The sequence below is a fragment of the Sminthopsis crassicaudata genome, chromosome 1 (assembly GCF_048593235.1).
Source record: "Sminthopsis crassicaudata isolate SCR6 chromosome 1, ASM4859323v1, whole genome shotgun sequence".
Classification (NCBI taxonomy): Eukaryota; Metazoa; Chordata; class Mammalia; order Dasyuromorphia; family Dasyuridae; genus Sminthopsis; species Sminthopsis crassicaudata.
In genome coordinates this window covers 455,603,877-455,611,583 of record NC_133617.1, presented here as the reverse complement: position 1 = coordinate 455,611,583, position 7,707 = coordinate 455,603,877, and the positions used below count along the sequence as shown (strand labels likewise).

Sequence of the window (7,707 nt, the reverse complement as noted above, 5' to 3'; positions counted from 1 at the left end):
AGAGGATCCACAAAAGCATCTAGAATTTTTTTTCCTAGCATGAGGCTCTAGAAAACTCTGGGTTCTACATAGAAGATCTGGAAAACTATGTTTTCTAAGTTGAGGCTCTAAAAAAAGGATCGATTAAAGAATTATTTCTGGAGAGAGGATACAGAGAAGAATGTTTTCCAGATTGAGACTCTAGAAAATGATCTGACCCGGCCTGCGGGTCTCGAACTAGGGATACCTGAAGTCACACATCAGTCTGTAAGCCGGAGGCTGGGGAAGGCGTTTGCCTGGGAATGGGCTGAAAAGAAAGAAAGAATGGAAACCACTCTGTGTAGTGACAGAATAGCTCGTTTATTGAGACAAAGCAAAGGGTTTTTATATGTTGTGGAGCGAATGCCATGTAGCAAAATAAATTTCCATAGAACAAAAGATATAACATTTGTTGACCATATATCAGAAAGTCAAGGCAATATGTGACGATTTGCGGTTGGAACATTCGTCATGTTTTTGACAGTTAACGCCTGGGTCAGAAAAACCTTGGGGCAGGGAGTTCTCACACATCCAGGACATTCCTCTGGGGCCAAGACTCTTGTCTAATCTTAAAATGGTTTGTAGATGTCTGGGTGAAGGGCTCTGGCATGTCCCCCTTTTTTCATTTGTAAGGTGACAGGCCTGTCTTAGGCTATGTGACCTGCCTCCGGTTGTGGGGAGTGAGCGTTCGATCTATATCAATAGCATGCCACCAAATGCTGTCTTAGGTCATCGGGGTCAACCACACCAACTCGAGGGTACATTATACCAGATTCTATCTTAAGTGGGTGGGAAACAGACCTCTCGAGGTTGCCCGTCATGGCAATTGCGTGGTCTTACTGCCATGGTTCTGGAAATAATAAGTCAAACCTCAAATCATCCACCACCCGGGGTCACACTAATCCCGTCATGGGCTCAGTCACAGCTTACATAAGAAATGGGGTAGGACATGATTGAGACCAAGTCTTGGAAAGACACCAGGGAAAAATGGGGAGGTGTCAGTAATAGATATTTTATCTAATAGTGAGGCTTCAATACTGCTATAAGATTTTACATGCACAGTTCATCAGTTGTTTTTCAATGTTGGTCTCAGTTTGTTCTCTGCATTCAGTTGGGAAGTCCACACCCTCGGAGTCCACCAGTCCTTTAATTCTGGTATGTTGAGTCCACTCTCTTTCCTGTGTAGCACTGCTGTATCTGGATCTGGAACAGTCCTTTCCATCTCAGGGTCAGCTTGTCCTCCTTCCATGTCTGAACCAGGACCCCATCTCCAAGCTAGAACTCATGCACTGTTGAAATCCTAAGGGAGGAGTCTGAGCAATAAGCCTGTTTAGTTGCAAAGTTTTCAGATGTTACAGTAAAGACATAACATATTTCCTTAAAAACAAATGCTTGGTTTCAAATATTGGATACAAGGAAGAATTTTGAATCTCTTTTGGATAAGGGTGACCATACAATAATTCATAAGGTGACAATTCCACATCTCTTCAGGGGTTTTGTTTTAATTCTTAATAAGGCAAGGGGAAGGCACTTTATCCAGGGCAATTGTGTCTCTAATGCCAATTCAGTCAGTTGCTGTTTAATTTCCTTATCCACCCTTTCCACTTTACATGATGAGGGAGGATGCTATAGCTTGGGCCACAGATTGGAGGATCTTAGCTGTGAAACAGGTGCTTTGGCCTAAATCTGCCTGCTCCACCATCTCCTCTGTACTTACAGATTCCTCTTCTCCAGGCTGCTTTGCTTCCTCATCTGCAAAGCAGTTTCTCCTTATCTCAAATGAATTTCCTCTTTAGTGCCCCTGCACATGAATCACTGCAGCATTCTTAAGTAACATAAGATTAGTCAAAATTTCAGTGACCAATGCCCTGTGTGCCAATCCCTTTCCTTTACTGTTTACCATTCCCCTTTCTTCCCATATTTCCCAAATATATGAACAATTCCCCAAGCATATTTTGAATCAGTCCTTCAAGCAATTTTAGGGCTTGATTTATTGCATATAATTCACAAATTTTGAGCTGACCATTCTTTTGGCAAGAATCCAGCTTGAACCAGAGTCAAATCTTCCCATTAACAATAGCATAACCATTTTTCCTTTTCCCATTAACTATTTGTGAAGAACCATCTATGAACTATTCAGTGCCTTTCAACAAAGGGACTTCCTACAAATCTTCCCTAATCTTAGTTTGGTAATCAATCACATTTGGACAATCATGTTCAAGGTACACATGTTTCCCAGGGGAAGCAGATAAGAACATGGCTGGATTAAAGTTATGATCTGGTGAGAGTGCCAAATCATCTCTTTCCAATAGTATTGCTTCATATTTTAAAATCCTTGAATCAATTAGCCACCTCCTGGCCTCTTTGATTCAGAATTGATTGAACCTGGTGCAGGACATTCACTATTAAACTATTCCCAAAGGTTAATTTCTGACTTTTCTTGTACCAAAAGTGTTGTGGCTGATAACACTCCTAAAGCCACATTGTTTACTGTATTTATATTTTACCTCATGTTTCACAAATTGAAATTTGTTTTAAGAAATTCTCAATCCCTGTGCTCCTAAATAATTTAACAAAATGATAGCGACTTGGACAAGGTCAGTTTTTTTTTTTTTTTTTTTTTTTTTTTTTTTGGTCACAAAAAGATCATCTACATTTTGTAAGACTTTTAACAATAAGAAATTTATCCCAGAATGTTCACACAGTTCTTATATACCCAAGTAGATGTTTTATAAGTTGAACATTGTACCAATTATTTTGTTTTTAAAATACCCAATACACAGAAAAATCCCAAATTACATATTGCCATAACAAAAACATTTTCAAAAGGACAAAGGCAAGAACTATTATACTTGGAGTCCCTGTAAATAATTGGAATCAATACAATTAATTAAAACTTCTATTTTCACATAAAGGAATCTGAAAAATTCTTAAAAACATCAATTAAACATTTTTTTTTTAATAAATAACCCTTTCAGACTATATATCACATTTCTGATCATATTCTTTAAACACAAAAACCATTATGTATTTTAGAAACAAATGTTCACTCAATTAACATCTTGTAAGAGTGGCTTGACCCCTTTATCAGTTTGCTTTCTTCAACCAAAAACAGCTGCAGCTTCCTACTGCTGTTCTCCCCCTGTAAAAACACATCCTGTCTCACAGTCATCTCTCCGTGACTCCCCTTTCCAACTAGTTCCTTCTTTTCCCCACTGATTTCTTCTTGAAATCTTTTGCTCCCACTAATCAATCCTTCTTAAATCACCTTCATTCTCCTGTCCCATCTCTCTGTCTTTCTCTCTTCCCAATGCCTACTTGCTCAAACTTTCTCTGACATACTTTAAACACTTCCAAACCAATAACTCTTCTGACTAGATGCTTCATTTTTCTCTCTTCCCAATGCCTACTTGCTCAAACTTTCTCTGACATACTTTAAACACTTCCAAACCAATAACTCTTCTGACTAGATGCTTCATTTAAACTATTAATTAATTTTGCAAATCAATCTCTCTTGTCCCTTTTCTTTAATCACCCCTTTTTTTTTAAACTTTAAACTTTAAGATTCATAACCCATAATGATAACAAATTACCCAATGTTTCAGAAGCAAACCAAATAGTTTTTTTTTTTTTCTCTGCCTGAGTGCTTCAAGGCCACTAGTAGAAGCTTCTCAGGCGGTATGGTATTAAGCAGATAAGATTGTAATGCAATTACTCCCCTTTAGCAGGCTTTGAAAATCTGCTTTTCAGAGAAAACTTTCCCACCAGTTTAAAATAGTCAAGTTTTTTCTTTTACTTACAAATTAGCACAACAGGTTAAAAAGTTTAAAATCACAAACAATTTTTATATTAAGTGACATTAAAATAATCAATTCCCAAATTTCTTAATCATTGTTTTTAAAACTTAACAAAGCTCTTAAATCACCAAAGCAAACTAGAGGCTTTTCCTAGGACTCCCGCTGCCAGAGAGAAGTTTGTTTCACCTTGAACATTCTTCCCTCCCGGAATCCAAACAGAGTTTCTCTAAACTTCCAAGCCCATTTTAATGCATTTCTCTGCCTTCACAGGGAATGCCTAGATATTCCATGATTTAAGACCACTCTGAAAGAATTACTATTCTGAATGAATTCCAATTTCCACAATTCAGCCTGTTATTTTTCTAAGCCTGTAACACAGAGGCTGAATTCTTATCTCTTATGAGCTTGCTAATTTTTAACACAGAACAGAAGCAATGCAAAGCAGACAAACATACACAGACAGACACAGAGCTCTATTTTTCTTAACTTTTAAGCCTCTTTCTCTAAAGCTTTCTTTTAAGATCTTTCCTTTTAACCTTAATTCCTCGTTCCCTAAAACTCTCTTTAAGATCTTTAACGAAAATCTGTTCTTTAGAAAGGTGGGAGCCCATGATTTCGACGGATTGGTTCACTTACACTGTATGTGAAGATTCTCTTCGGGGTCCTTAGACGGGGGCCTGGCCAGGCGGTTCATCTCTCCTTCTCTTCGTCAATCCGTCGGGCTGATATGGATCTTCATGTCCCTGTTCGGGCGCCAATTTGACCCGGCCTGCGGGTCTCGAACTAGGGATACCTGAAGTCACACATCAGTCTGTAAGCCGGAGGCTGGGGAAGGCGTTTGCCTGGGAATGGGCTGAAAAGAAAGAAAGAATGGAAACCACTCTGTGTAGTGACAGAATAGCTCGTTTATTGAGACAAAGCAAAGGGTTTTTATATGTTGTGGAGCGAATGCCATGTAGCAAAGTAAATTTCCATAGAACAAAAGATATAACATTTGTTGACCATATATCAGAAAGTCAAGGCAATATGTGACGATTTGCGGTTGGAACATTCGTCATGTTTTTGACAGTTAACGCCTGGGTCAGAAAAACCTTGGGGCAGGGAGTTCTCACACATCCAGGACATTCCTCTGGGGCCAAGACTCTTGTCTAATCTTAAAATGGTTTGTAGATGTCTGGGTGAAGGGCTCTGGCAATGATCTAGAAAAGAATTGTTTCTAGAGAGAGTATGTAGAAAAGTTTCTGGAAAAGATCTTTTTCAGATTGAGGTTTATGAAAAGAATCTAGAAAAGTCTCTTTTGTAAAAGAGAACAAGTAGAAAAAGTATCTAAAAATGTTTTCTTGAATGAGCCTCCAGAAAAGAATCTTCCAAAAAAAATTATTTCAAAAGAAATGACCCATAAAACATTCTAGAAAAGAACGTTTTTTTTTTTAGATTGAGGCTCTAGAAAAGAATCTAGAAAAGACTGGTTTCTAGATACAAGATCTGGAAACTATGTTTTCTAAGTGAGGCTCTAGAAAAGGATCTAGTAAAGCATTCTTTCTAGAGAGAGGATGCAGAAAAGATTCTAGAAGAGATATTTCTCTAGTTTGAAGTTCTAGAAAAATCATCTAGAAAAGAAATCTAGAAAAGACATGTTTCTGGAGAGAATTAGAAACATATCTAGAAAAATTTTTTTCTAGAATGACGCTCTAAAAAGGAATCTACAGATCTTTCTTCTAAGAGAGTTATCCATAAAAGAATCTAGAAAAGAACGTTTTTTTTTTTTTAGGTTGAGGCTCTAGAAAATAATCTAGAAAAGAGTTGTTTCTAGAGAGAGGATCCAGAAAAAATAGTTTTCCAGATTAAGGTTCCCAGAATTGATCAAGAAATTACTTGTTTCTAGAGTATCTAGAAAAGATTCTAGAAATGATTTTTTTCTAGATTTTGGTTTTCTAAAAGAATCCAAAAAAGTCCCTTTTCTAGAGAGAACATCGAGAAAAGTATCTTAAAATGTTTTCTTGAATGAGCCTCCAGAAAAGAATCTAACAGCAAAATAAATAAATAAATAAATAAAATATTTTTTTTCAGAAGAAATGATCCCTAACAGAATCTAGAAAAGAACGTTTTTTTTTTAAATTCAAGTTCTAGAAAAGAATCTAGAAAAGAGTTTTTTTTCTAGAGAGAGCATCCAGAAAAGAACCTAGAAAAACTTTTTCTAGCATGAGGTTCTAGAAAAGAATCTAGAAAAGACTTGTTTCTAGATAGAAGATCTAGAAAACTATGTTTTCAAAGTTGAGGCTCTAGAAAAGGATCTAGTAAAGAATTCTTAATAAAGGGAGGATGCAGAAAAGTTTCTAGAAAAGATATTTCTCTAGATTGAAGTTCTTGAAAATGATCTAGAAAAGACATGTTTCTAGAGAGAAGAACTAGAAACGTATCTAGAAAAAAAATTTCTAGAATGAGGCTCTAAAAAGGAATCTACAGATCTTTCTTCTAATCGAGTTATCCATAAAAGAATCTAGAAAAGAATGGTTTTTTTAGGTTGAGACTCTAGAAAAGAATCTAGAAAAGTGTTTTTTCTAGAGAGAGGATCCAGAAAAGAATCTAGAAAAATTTTTTCTAGCATGAGGCTCTAGAAAAGAATCTAGAAAACACTGGTTGCTAGATAAAAGATCTGGAAAACTATGTTTTCTAAGTTGAGGCTCTCTAAAAGGATGTAGTAAAGAATTGTTTCTAGAGGGAAGATACAGAAATATTTCTAAAAAAGATTTTTCTCTAGATTGATGTTCTAGAAAATCATCTAGAAAAGACTTGTTTCTAGAGAGAAGAACTGCAAAAGTATCTAGAAAAATATTTTCTAGATTGAGGCTCTACCAAAATATCTAGAAAAGAATCGTTCCTAGAAAGAGGATCTAGAAAAGTTTCTAGAAAAGATTTTTTTCTAGATTGAGGTTTTAGAAAATCACCTAGAAAAGACTTCCTGCTGGAGAGAACAACTAGAAAAGTATCTATAAAAAAATTTTTCTCGAATGAGGCTCTAGAAATTAACTACAAAAATTTTGTTTTAAGAGACTGATTCATAAAAGAATTTAGAAAAGAACATTTTTAGGTTGAGGCTCTAGAAAAGAATCTAGAAAAAGGGTTGTTAGTAGAGAGAATATCCAGAAAATAATGTTTTCTAGATTGAGGCTCTAGAAAATTATCGAGAAAAGAATTGTTTCACGAGAGAGGATAGAGAAAATTTCCAAAAAAAGATTTTTTTTCTAGATTGAGGTTTTCGAAAAAAATTCTAAAAATGTATCTTTTAAAAAAGAGAATAAGTAGAAAAGTATTTTTAAATTTTTTTTCTTGAATGAGGCTTCAGAAAAGAATCTAACAAAAAAACACATCGTTTTAGAAGAAATGATCCATAATAAAATCTAGAAAAAACTTTTTTTAGCTTGAGCTAATAGAAAAGAATCTAAAAAGAGTTGTTTCTAGAGAGAATATCCAGAAAATAATGTTTTTTAGATTGAGGCTCTAGAAAATGATCGAGAAAAGAATTGTTTCACGAGAGAGGATAGAGAAAATTTCCAAGAAAAGATTTTTTTTTCTAGATTGAGGTTTTCCAAAAAATTCTAAAAATGTATCTTTTTAAAAAGAGAATAAGTAGAAAAGTATTTTTAATTTTTTTTTTCTTGAATGAGGCTTCAGAAAAGAATCTAACAAAAAAACACATCGTTTTAGAAGAAATGGTCCATAATAAAATCTAGAAAAAACTTTTTTTTAGCTTGAGATTCTAGAAAAGAATCTAAAAAGAGTTGTTTCTAGAGAGAGGATCCACAAAAGCATCTAGAATTTTTTTTCCTAGCATGAGGCTCTAGAAAACACTGGTTTTTACATAGAAGATCTGGAAAACTATGTTTTCTAA

General features: G+C 35.2%; 1 long non-coding RNA gene across 1 annotated transcript; it reads right to left on the bottom strand.

The window, feature by feature from the left end:
• Nucleotides 1-326: 326 nt before the first annotated feature.
• On the bottom strand, nucleotides 327-5,003 carry LOC141550300 (uncharacterized). Its single transcript, XR_012484576.1, has 2 exons — nucleotides 4,452-5,003; nucleotides 327-1,318 (listed from the first exon to the last, which is right to left on the bottom strand). It is a non-coding gene; the product is annotated as an uncharacterized LOC141550300 (long non-coding RNA).
• Between the last annotated feature and the right edge of the window lie 2,704 nt (nucleotides 5,004-7,707).